The sequence below is a fragment of the Ictidomys tridecemlineatus genome, chromosome 9 (assembly GCF_052094955.1).
Source record: "Ictidomys tridecemlineatus isolate mIctTri1 chromosome 9, mIctTri1.hap1, whole genome shotgun sequence".
Lineage (NCBI taxonomy): Eukaryota > Metazoa > Chordata > Mammalia > Rodentia > Sciuridae > Ictidomys > Ictidomys tridecemlineatus.
In genome coordinates, this window is record NC_135485.1 from 4,471,093 (window position 1) to 4,481,030 (window position 9,938).

At 54.2% G+C, this 9,938-nt stretch overlaps 1 protein-coding gene and 1 long non-coding RNA gene across 19 annotated transcripts in view; one reads left to right on the forward strand and one right to left on the reverse strand.

Annotated features, from left to right (window-relative positions):
- Jakmip1 (janus kinase and microtubule interacting protein 1) overlaps window positions 1–9,938 on the forward strand; it is a 143,408-nt gene that overhangs the window by 10,425 nt on the left and 123,045 nt on the right. For 7 of the 18 annotated variants that reach the window (XM_040292679.2, XM_040292678.2, XM_040292682.2 and 4 more), the window contains exon 1: window positions 6,889–7,220. The exons of 1 other annotated variant lie outside the window; for it this stretch is intronic. The gene's annotated coding sequence lies outside the window, so the exon portion shown is untranslated. Of the gene's footprint in view, window positions 1–6,888; window positions 7,221–7,866; window positions 7,988–9,938 lie in introns of those variants that run through there. 10 more of the 18 variants (XM_040292683.2, XM_040292685.2, XM_040292692.2 and 7 more) reach the window with 4 other exon arrangements.
- Window positions 4,452–8,229, reverse strand: LOC144366602 (uncharacterized). Its single transcript, XR_013425673.1, has 2 exons — window positions 7,869–8,229; window positions 4,452–4,825 (listed from the first exon to the last, which is right to left on the reverse strand). It is a non-coding gene; the product is annotated as an uncharacterized LOC144366602 (long non-coding RNA).

Below are 9,938 nucleotides of genomic sequence, written 5' to 3' on the forward strand. Positions count from 1 at the left end.
GAATTTGAGGAGACGCAAACACTGGTTCCACAGTAATTGAATAATAAATTGACATAAATGCTTGGGAGGACTGTTTAGTGATATCGTGCCAAGTTGAAGACAGTCATGCCCCATGACCTGGCCATTTCACTCTTAGAACATATACTCTACAACAGTGGTTCTCAACAGGGGTGGCGCTGCCCTTGGGGGACATTTGGCACCCTATGGAGCTGTCACACCTCAGGGATGCCACTGATCTATTGGGTGGTGGCCGGGGACACTGCCATGCTTTGTATGATGTCCCTCCTCAAAGAATTATCCTACCGGAAATGTCAATGGCTCTGAGAAAGTCTCCTGGCCAAGATTTGCAGGTTTCCTAACCTCCTCCTACCTGGATTCACCAGGCTGCTACTTGTGGCTGTGTTTATCTGCCTGCTACTGAGCACATTCAGCCAGGGTTTGCTCCACTCCAGCCCCTCCCCGCCTGCCCTGGAAGCACAGTCCATCACCCACTGCCAAGAGAGCGTTCCTACAGGACAGGTCACTTCAATGACCCAGTCTGGGGGCCCACTTAAAGAGCCCTGCTCTGTCCTTTTGAGGACAGGCTCTAGTGGCCAGGCTCTCCATCTCCCTGTTCTTGTCCAATACAACACCTCTGTCTATGCCCTCCCTTCCAGCTGCTCACAAAGGCCAAGTCAACTGCAGTGGTGCCAGGCCCTGTGTGCCAGGTATGCTAGTGTGGCCTTGCCAGGCTTTCCCACCTTGCCCGCCCTCAGAGGGTAGTGGGCCAGAAATCCAGGTCTGGGGCTTCGCACTTCTGCTCTCTCTGCATGTGCTCTTCCCCCTGCCTAGGGTGCCTGCCTCCCCTGCCTTCTCCAACATTAGCCAAAGTGTTTCCTCCGCCAGGAAGCCCTCTGGGTTCAGGAGTGCCCTTGGGAGTTCCTTTCTCTGCGCTTCCAGGCTGGCTACCCCATCACAATGGCACTGGTCCTCTTCCTCCCAAGGGCCCAAGAGCCCTCGAGGGCAGAATAGCTGTTTCCCCGCTGTGTTCCCGGTGCCTGGGCAGAGCACCTGCAGACCCTGGTCACTGATGGGACGTGACTGTCTTGATGGCTTAGATATTAGGTGACTCCTGAAAGCTCAGGTGTGACACACACAAGGATTTTCAAGAGAAATGGTTACATCATCAGAGCTTTAACGTAATGTGGAGTAACCCACCAATGGACAGGGAGGCTGTGCCTGGAGGAAGTAGGTCATGGGGGTGTCCCTTCAGATTTGTATTTTGTCCCTGGTGAGCAGGAGCGCTCTCTCTCTCCTCTGTCTCTCTCTGTCTCTCTCTCTCTCTCTCTCTCCCTTCCCAGTTGCTGTGTCCTGAGCTGCTTTCCCTGCCACGCCCTTCCTCCAGGAGGTTCTGCCTCACTTGGGCCCAGGCTGTGGAGTCCACTCATGGTGGACTGAACCTCTGAAACCATGAGCCCAAATTAACTTTTCTTTTCTACAATTTTCTTTTTTCTTCTACATTTTTTTTTTTTTTTTGTCACAGTGGTGAAAAAGCAGACTAACCACCCCTGGGTTAGTCCTCTACTAACGCCCTACTCATGCCCTTCCTCAAGATGGCTTCCTTTCAGCCGAAAGGTCAAATCCAAACTCTGGGCCTTCCAGGCACATTGGTTCTCCCTGGGGCGTTCTTTCCTTTGTTTTCCTTTCCTCCTTTCTGGCAAGTTAACACTCCCCAAGAAGGCTCCGCCTAGCTCCAGTGACAGGGTTCCCTTGCACTTCCCCTGCTCCATAGCATGACCACAGCTCTAGATAAATAACTATAAATGTAAAATGACTTGAGAAACATCCCTACCCAGAGTCTGTGATGTGGAAACTTATTTAGACAAAGTTTCTTGGCAGATGTTATAAAGTTAAGGGTCTTGAGATCATCTTGGATAATCTGGGTGGGGCCTAAAGTCAATGACAAATGTCCTTATAAAAGACAGAAGAAGAGATGCAGATGCAGGGGAGGCCACATGGAAATGGTGGCAGAGACTGGAGGAGGCAGGTCCAAGCCCAGGAGCAGCTGAGCTGCCAGAAGCTGAAAGAAATGGGCAGGAGCCTCCTCGGGAGCCCCAGGGCAAGCACAGCTCTGGGGGCACAGGCAAAAGGGCAAGGAAACCAAAGTGGGTTTTTTCAGTATCAAGGTGCGTGGCAAGTTATCATGGCAGCTCCAGGAACTGATCAGATTCACACATATTAACCCAAGCCTCTGAGTGATAACACCATCAGTAGATTGAGGAAAGCCAAGGCTCAATAACTTGCTCAAGGTCACCAGCCAGTATGTGGCAGAGCCAGCACTGGAGCCAGGCAGTCTGGCTCCTGCAGCCAAGGGCAGATTTCCTCTGCAAGCAGCGGGAATCTCAGGTTCTTCCCTGGCCAGAGGCCCTTCTCCAGCACCCCCAGAAGTGACCATCCCACCACAGGACACAGTGCTCCAACCTTCTCAGAGAGGGGTCTTCCTGATGTGACCATTGTTCTTGATGCTGAGCTGAGAGAACGTTCCTGTAACATCCAGACAGAGCAGCTTTGGATGAGGACACACTCTGGGTGTGCCTGCTGTGTCCCAGGGTCCCCACTCATTCTTAAGAAGGAGATCATGGTGGTGTCTGTCTCCCAGGATGGCCCCAGGGTCATGCAGTGACCACCCAGTGGCAGGAGAGGTGGACTCACTGCTAGGCTGGGAAGCTCCACAGCAGACCCTTCCAAGGGGGAAGGCTGAAGCTATGGGGTCACATGGTCCTGGGGTTTGGGTATTTTGGGAAAGTGAGATATTTGAGCTGCAATTCGTTCAGTCTGCTGCGAGGGCTGCCTCAGCAAAGCGTCCTTTATGGGATGGTTTCAACAACAGAGGCCTAGTCCCTCTGAGCACTGGGGGCTGAGGTGCAAGATCAAGGTGTAGGCAGCACCGATTCCTCCGGAAGCTGCTCTCCTCGACAGCAGGGGGACATTGTCCCTGTGTCCTCTCATGGTGTCCTCTCTGCTTGTCAGTGTTCCGATCCCTTTTACCAGGACATGGGCCACACTGTAAGAGGCTCTGCTCTAGTACCTCGCTTTACCTTAAGGACCCCTATAAAGACCCCGTCTTAAACACTGGAAGTGCAGGGGAATAGGACTGCACACGTGGGTCTCAGGGGAAAGGGCTCCCTCTCACCCTCTAGTCTCTTTCCCTCTGACTTCCTGTCATCACACCTCCTCTTGTATCTGAAGTGGTTGGAGAGGCCGAGAAGATTTGGGGGATGCAGATGAAGGGACACTGAGTCGGGGTGCCTTGGTTGGCGTTCAGTGGGGTGTGTTTATATGGTCTGAACCAATCTGTGCAAGTCCAGTTACTGTTGGCTGAGAGGTGCCATGGCTTCCAGATGTGCCTCCCACCCGTTGTGCCAACCCACAGGTATCAGGCCAGGAATGTATTCTATGGTGCCCGGCGTCAGAAGTATACAGACAGAGGAAGAGACGAGAGGCTTAAAGCACAATCCTCCCAGTGCCGAACAGGGGTCTGCAGACCTTCAGAGCCACAGGGCAACCTGGGATCACCTGATCTGGGACCCAACCGGCTTCGGTTCTCTCTGGAGTCACTTGGGGCACTCAGTCAAATGCCAGTCCCTAGGCCCTGCACCTTAGGCTTTGTTCAGCAGGACACAGGAGCCCAGGCACCTGCACTCACCATCTTCTTCCTCAGGTGCCCGCGATGGGGGCTGAGGGTTAGGATGCACTGAGCGAACCCTCTGCAGGTTTGAAACTGCACAGTTGCCTTTTGTCGTGAAAATTATTAAAATCACAATAAGAAAACTGGAGGAAATGTAATTCTTCCAAAACTTAGCATTCATTTATGGTAGAAAGAAGGTAGTTTTTCCCAATTTGAAAACAATTCCCAAAAAGCACATGCCACTGCCATTAAAGAGCCAGGAGGCTGGGAGCAGGTTTTCTAACCCTAACCCTATTTTGTTTTCCCCAGCATTACAGGAGAACTCTGCCTTGTCTTTCTGCTTTGTCCTTAGAAAAATATAAAATTATTATTCCACGAGGAGGCAACCAAAAGGATGAAGCTGAAAAATGTAGAAAAAGGAAATCATACAGGTGCATGTCAGAGAGTTAGTAAAATTATGTATTTTTTTTTCCTGGATTTTGTAATGTTTGTGATATTGGCCAACTTAAAGCATTAAAATTGTTGTGTTTTGTTATTATAAAAATTATTATTCTAAAGAATAATCAGAGCTGGGCATGATGGCGCACGCCTGTAATTCCTGTGGCTCAGGAAGTGGAGGCAGAAGGAGCGAGAGTTCAAAGCCAGCCTCACTGAGCAACACAGTGAGACTCTGTCTCTAAATATAATGCAAAATGGGCTGGGGATGGGACTCAATGGTTGAGCGCCCCTGAGTTCAATCCCCAGTACCAAAAAAAAAAAAAAAAAAGAGAGAATAATTAGAATATTCTAATAATAATTATTCTAATTATTATTCCAAGACTTGTACTTGTAATTTTACATTCTTTTTTCAGGTCCTCTGTAACCTGGATCCACCAGGGCTGGTAGCCTGTTCTCTCTTCCTCACCAAAGGAGTCCTGTTGTTCTCAGGCAGCAGCATGCCCCCCTTATTTATTTATTTTAAAATTTCCCAGCCTCCTTGGAAGCCAGGGCTAGCCCCGGGATACTGTTCTGGCCAACGGGATAGACGAGGCCTCTGGCGGAGCTTCCAGGAAAGCACTAAAGGAGCTGTCCAGGGGTGTGCCTGTTGCTCTCCCCTTCTTGACTGGAATAATGATGGGATGCTGGATGAGAGGCAGGCATCTCGCCACCTCAAAGATCCTGTGAGAAAGAAAATTACATGCTAAATATGAAGGAGTGAAAGAGAGATACAGGGAAGGACCACAAATCATTGAGTTTCTCAAGTGAGACAAAATGTTTCATTTAAGCCACTGTACAATTGTGACTGTACATTATCCTTAACTGATACACATGTTTCAAAGTACCACAAACTGGGTGCTTAAACAAAAGGGAGTTACTGTCTCAGTTCTGAAGTTTCCAGGGGCAGCAGGGTGGCTTCCTCGGAAGGTGGTTGGGAGGTCTCTTCCGGACTTCCACCCCTCCTCTCATGGCTTGCTGCCCATCTTGAGCTCCTCGGCTAGCTGATGAGCCACGGACCTTGGCCTGCTCTCCCTGTGTGTGTCTATGCCCACACCAAGTTCCCTGCTCTAAGGGCGCCAGTCAGCTTGGATTAGGGAGCAAAGTACTCCAGTAGGTCACCCCTTAACTAATGACCTCTGCAGTGAACCCATGTCTAAGTAAGGTCACATTCTGAGGTACAGGAGAGTTAGGACTCCAACACATAATTTTGGGGAACTGGGGAGAGACACAGTTCAGCCCATTACACATGGATCTCATCCCTGATGCCTCTCCCTCTGTCCATGGGTAACTCCTTCCAGTTCCACCACATGGACCTCTCTGATGCTCAGCCTTCCTTCACCACCATGGCCCCCCCCCCCACTGTGCCCTGCATCTACACTTGCGCTCCAGGCAGCCTTTGGTGATACTCTCAGATCTCTGCACAGATGCTCCAGGATCCTGGAGGTCTGCAGTACCCCTCCAGTCTGGTTAGACAGGAAGTGGCTCCCTTTGGTCAATTAGATGAGAGGGCGAGGGATGTGTGTCTATTTGGGGTGGGAGCTTTTAAGCAGTATAACTTGTCACCTTTCATTCCTATTGCTGCACTGACTTTGCACACTCAGTTCAGCAGAGCTCCATCAGCATGGGCTCCTGACTACTGTGAGCAGAGCCCCAGTGGCTAGCTAGGAGTGTGAGCAGGAAGCCAGCCAGAGAGATTTGGGCTTGTTAGTGTGGCTCAACTGATTGGTATGTGTACAAATGTAAAATGGATGGTGGTCCCACTGACCCCTTTCCAGGCAAGACTGTCTCAGGGTAAACTCCAAACTCCTTCCCATGGCCCACAAGGCTTAAAAGGGCTGGCCTCTGCCCCCTCCCACACTCGTCTTAACACACCCTCCCATTCACTTCTCTGTTGCCAGAGACTCTTACTCTTCTTTCAGATTCTCAAATATGTCCATTCTCTTCAGTCAAGATGAAGGTGCTTACTGAGCCGGTCCCTTGGTGTGGATGGATGCCCTGCATATGAGGCAAGCACACTACCCACAGAGCTATTCCCAGCCCCCCTTGTGTCCTTCCTGGTAGACTGTAAGCTCCAGATGGGCAGTGGCTTCCCCTCTGTCCTTCACCATGGCCTCCCTGCATCTTAGGCACTTCCTGGTAGATAGTAGAAGCTTGATAAATACTCTGGATCCACAGTGAATGAATGGATTCCTCGCCCAGCCAAATCCTACCTCCTCCAGATCTGAGCTCCACAACACATTGTTCATTCAACTGTTGCTTGGCAAAGGGGGACTCCCTCGGATGGAATCCGGGCTCTGCCACCTGCTATCAGTCATCTTGATCATTTCGCTTTAATCTCTGACCTTCAAACTTCCCCGGTGTACAAAGGGGGAAATATCACACGTGATTGTTGCATCTTCCCTGGCCACGGGTGGTCTGGGATGGCCGTGATCCCACGTTAAATATACACGCCCCCTCACGGTTGTGACCCCTGCGGGCAGGGACGAGCTTCCTGGACTCTTTAGCTTTAACTGGAAAGCCCTTTCCGGGTGTCGCTCCCACCCAGGAAGGCGCTAGTTCTGGGACCCCGGCTCTCCCTGCCGGCCCGAGAGCCAGTGCGCACGCTCGGGCGCCGCGCCTCTCCTAGAGGAGGCAAAACCGCTTCGGGCGTAGGCCCGGGGCGGGCAGGCGGGAGCCACGCCCTCCTCCCTGACTGGCGGAAAAACGGGCCAATCGGAGAGGCGCCGCGGGGGAGGGGCGGGGCTGTGCTACGAGCCGGCGCCCGGTGGCCGCGGGAGCTGCAGCCGCGAGCGTGCGGCACGCGCCGGCCGCCTGCCCGAACCCGGTCCCGTGTAGCCGGCCCTCGACCCCCGCCGACCGAGCCGCGCGCGCCTGCCCTGTCTCCTCAGTTGCATTTCACGATTTTTTTTTTTTTGCACGCATTCATTTTCTGTTCCATTTAGTCCTTTCTAAGGCGGCGGCGGCAGCGAGAGCGGCGAACGCTTGGGGCGGGGAGGGGGCGGCTGGAGGATGCGGCGCGGGACTGCGCTCACTACGCCCGCTGCTGCTGCCCGGCTCAGGCCGGAGCGCCGAACAGGTGGGTGCAGGTGCGCCGGGAGGCGAGAGGCGAGCATTGGCAGAGGGTCCCGCAGACCCCAGGATGGGTGGGCGGACCTGGCGGCAAGGGACCAGGCGACTGGTGCCCCGCCCCATCGCCCACTTTCTCCTCTTCCAGCCATCGCCACCCCTGTTTGACCCCCTTCTACTTGTGCATCCTACCCCTTGGTCCCCCACCGTTCCGTTCCCATCCCCCTCCTTTCTTGAAGCCCCCGAAACATCTCCCAGTCGCTACGTCGCTTCCAACGCCCCATCTCGGTCCGCCTCCAGCCTCCCTTCTCCCTCTCGCCACCGGTGTTTCCACTCCTCTCCCCATTCCGCCCTCGAGACAAGGGGTGGGAGGGGGGGCCCACCCGGTGCTCCCGGGAGAGGCGCGGGGGGGCGTGGTTGGCCGGTCTCTTAGGTGTCCTCCCGGTAGGTCATAGTCCCCCGGACCCTGTCTAGGTGGCACAGAGGAAAGGGCCGGAACGCAGAGGTACCCCAGCTCGCACCCCACCCATCCCATCTCACCCCACCCCACGCACAGCACACGCCACCGCGGCCCCTGCCACGCACACCCTCGCGCTGCTCCGCCCACGTGGGCGCGGGGGAGGAGGCTGGAGAGCTGGGAAGAAAGACTGGTACCCACCCTCTTGCCCGGCCGGCGCGCCCTGGGCGCATTGGGCCTCCCGGATGGTGCGCAAGAATTGGCTCCAGCGGTGCTGGTCACCTTGCCTGGCGCCCAGCGTTCAGGCCATCGACCTCCTGGTCTGTGTCAGTGAGTGGCAGCCTCGCCTTCCTGGCCCCTTGCTCCATCCCTCCAGCCACGCTGCTGTGGGCTTCTGAGGATCCAGCCTCGTCACCCTATAGAGGCCGCTTGCCAGGCCGGAGGCTTGTGCCTTAGAAACCCCTCTCTTCACGCATCCCAGCCTTTCCTCTCCTGAGGCTTGGTCAGCCTCGGGCCTTCGGCCAGCCTCTGCCGGGCTCTTTAAGCTCCAGGATACTGTATCTGATCGCTAGCCCTCCCCCGCCCCGCCCCTGCTGTGCACTCACAGGCATACTGGCCTTGGCCTTTCTTTGCTCCAAACATTCCCTCTGGGGAGCACCCTCCCTTTATCTGATGAACTCTTTACAGACCAAGGTCAGGGAGAGACCCTTGCCCCTCTTGGGATTCTGTACAGCAGGGCCGGACACTGCCCAGTTACCAAGCATGGCCTGTGCCACCCAAACTAGAAGGGGAGGTGAGCAGGACAGGAGCAGCGGATGTCATCACCCCTAACTCAGGGCGACAGGCTGGTGTGGGGGCGAGGCTGTGGGAGGAGCTGGCCCTTTCTCCAGGGCCAGGTGCTTGTGGGGGATGAGGGTCCCGTTCCATTCACTGGGATGGACAGCGGGCAGGGCAGGTTTGGGGATGGGGTGCCTGGTCAGGACCCCCCTCCTGCCCCCCACCCCTCTAGGCTCCTTGCTTTGCAGGGCATTGTCAACTCCCTGGAAGCCTCAGACGTTCAGGTCTGGAGAAGGCTGGGCACCACCCAGAGGAGGTGTGTGGGGTGTTGCAAAGTGTTTGTCTTTAAGACCTGTACAGGTCTGCAGTGCTGGACATCTCTGCTCCAGAGTTGGGGGGTCACTGTCACCTGAGGCTTTTCACAGCAAGAAGCCCTCATAGCGACACAGTGTGGACCCCACACGTGAAATGATTACCATTTTCCTCCTTCTCAGACCATCCATGGCTTCCACTGCCCCCATGAGCTCACAGGTTCCTCAGCCAGTCTGTCCTCCTCCCGCCTCCCTGTCACAGCCACATGTGCCATCTTCTTTCTGTGTCTTCACAGGTTTTTTCCATACATGTTATTTTTTTCCTTCGAAATAGTTTCTCCTCTGGCCTCTGGAAAACTCCCATTGACGGGATAAGATACTCTGGCTTTCCCTGGTTCTGCCAGAGCTGCCTCTCTCACTGTGCTTCTCGCTGGCATGTGTGGTTTTTCCTTAAGCAGATGGCACTCATAGAGATGGCATGACAGGTCTGAGGCCATCCCCCTTCATGGATCTTTCTTCCTGGGGAGGTGCTACCTGCCCTGTAGGAGGGACACAGCCCAGTCACCAATGGGACTTTCTGCAGGGAGAGAGCATGATGGGCAGGCTTTCCTCTGCCTGATCAGAAAGGCTTCATGAGGAGGTGGAGGACCCAGCCCTGCTCTCTTGGTTCATAAGGCAGATGAGGGGACATGTGTGGCTATTGAGCCCTTGCAGGGCAGATCCTGCCCTCCACTTAGCTGTGATTGACAGGTGCTGCCATCCAAATCTTCTAATTAAACGTCCTCCTTTAGAGAGAGTGGAGATGCCGGCAGCATGTCTCCAGTTCTCCTGGACTGGTCTCCTCCCCCACTGGACACCTTGGATGGGTGGTGGGGTCAGTCTGCAGAACTTCTGCAGGTAGACTCACCTGTGCCCTATTTCTTATTGCTGTGTGGTCTTAAGCAGAGGAGTAACCTTTCTGAGCCTTCATTTCCTGTATAAGTGGTCTCTTTTTGGCTGGATTAGTATAGGGTCCTTGGGTACAGGTGACACTTAATCAATGGTCCTGTTGATGAGAAAGTGTGCAATGAACTGTGGAAAAGATGATTCCTTTAGATTTGTCACACGAGATGCCCAAGTTGGAGGACCTCTTTTGTCCTTTTCTAACATTGGAACTCATGATCACAAGCCCAGAGAGCAGGGC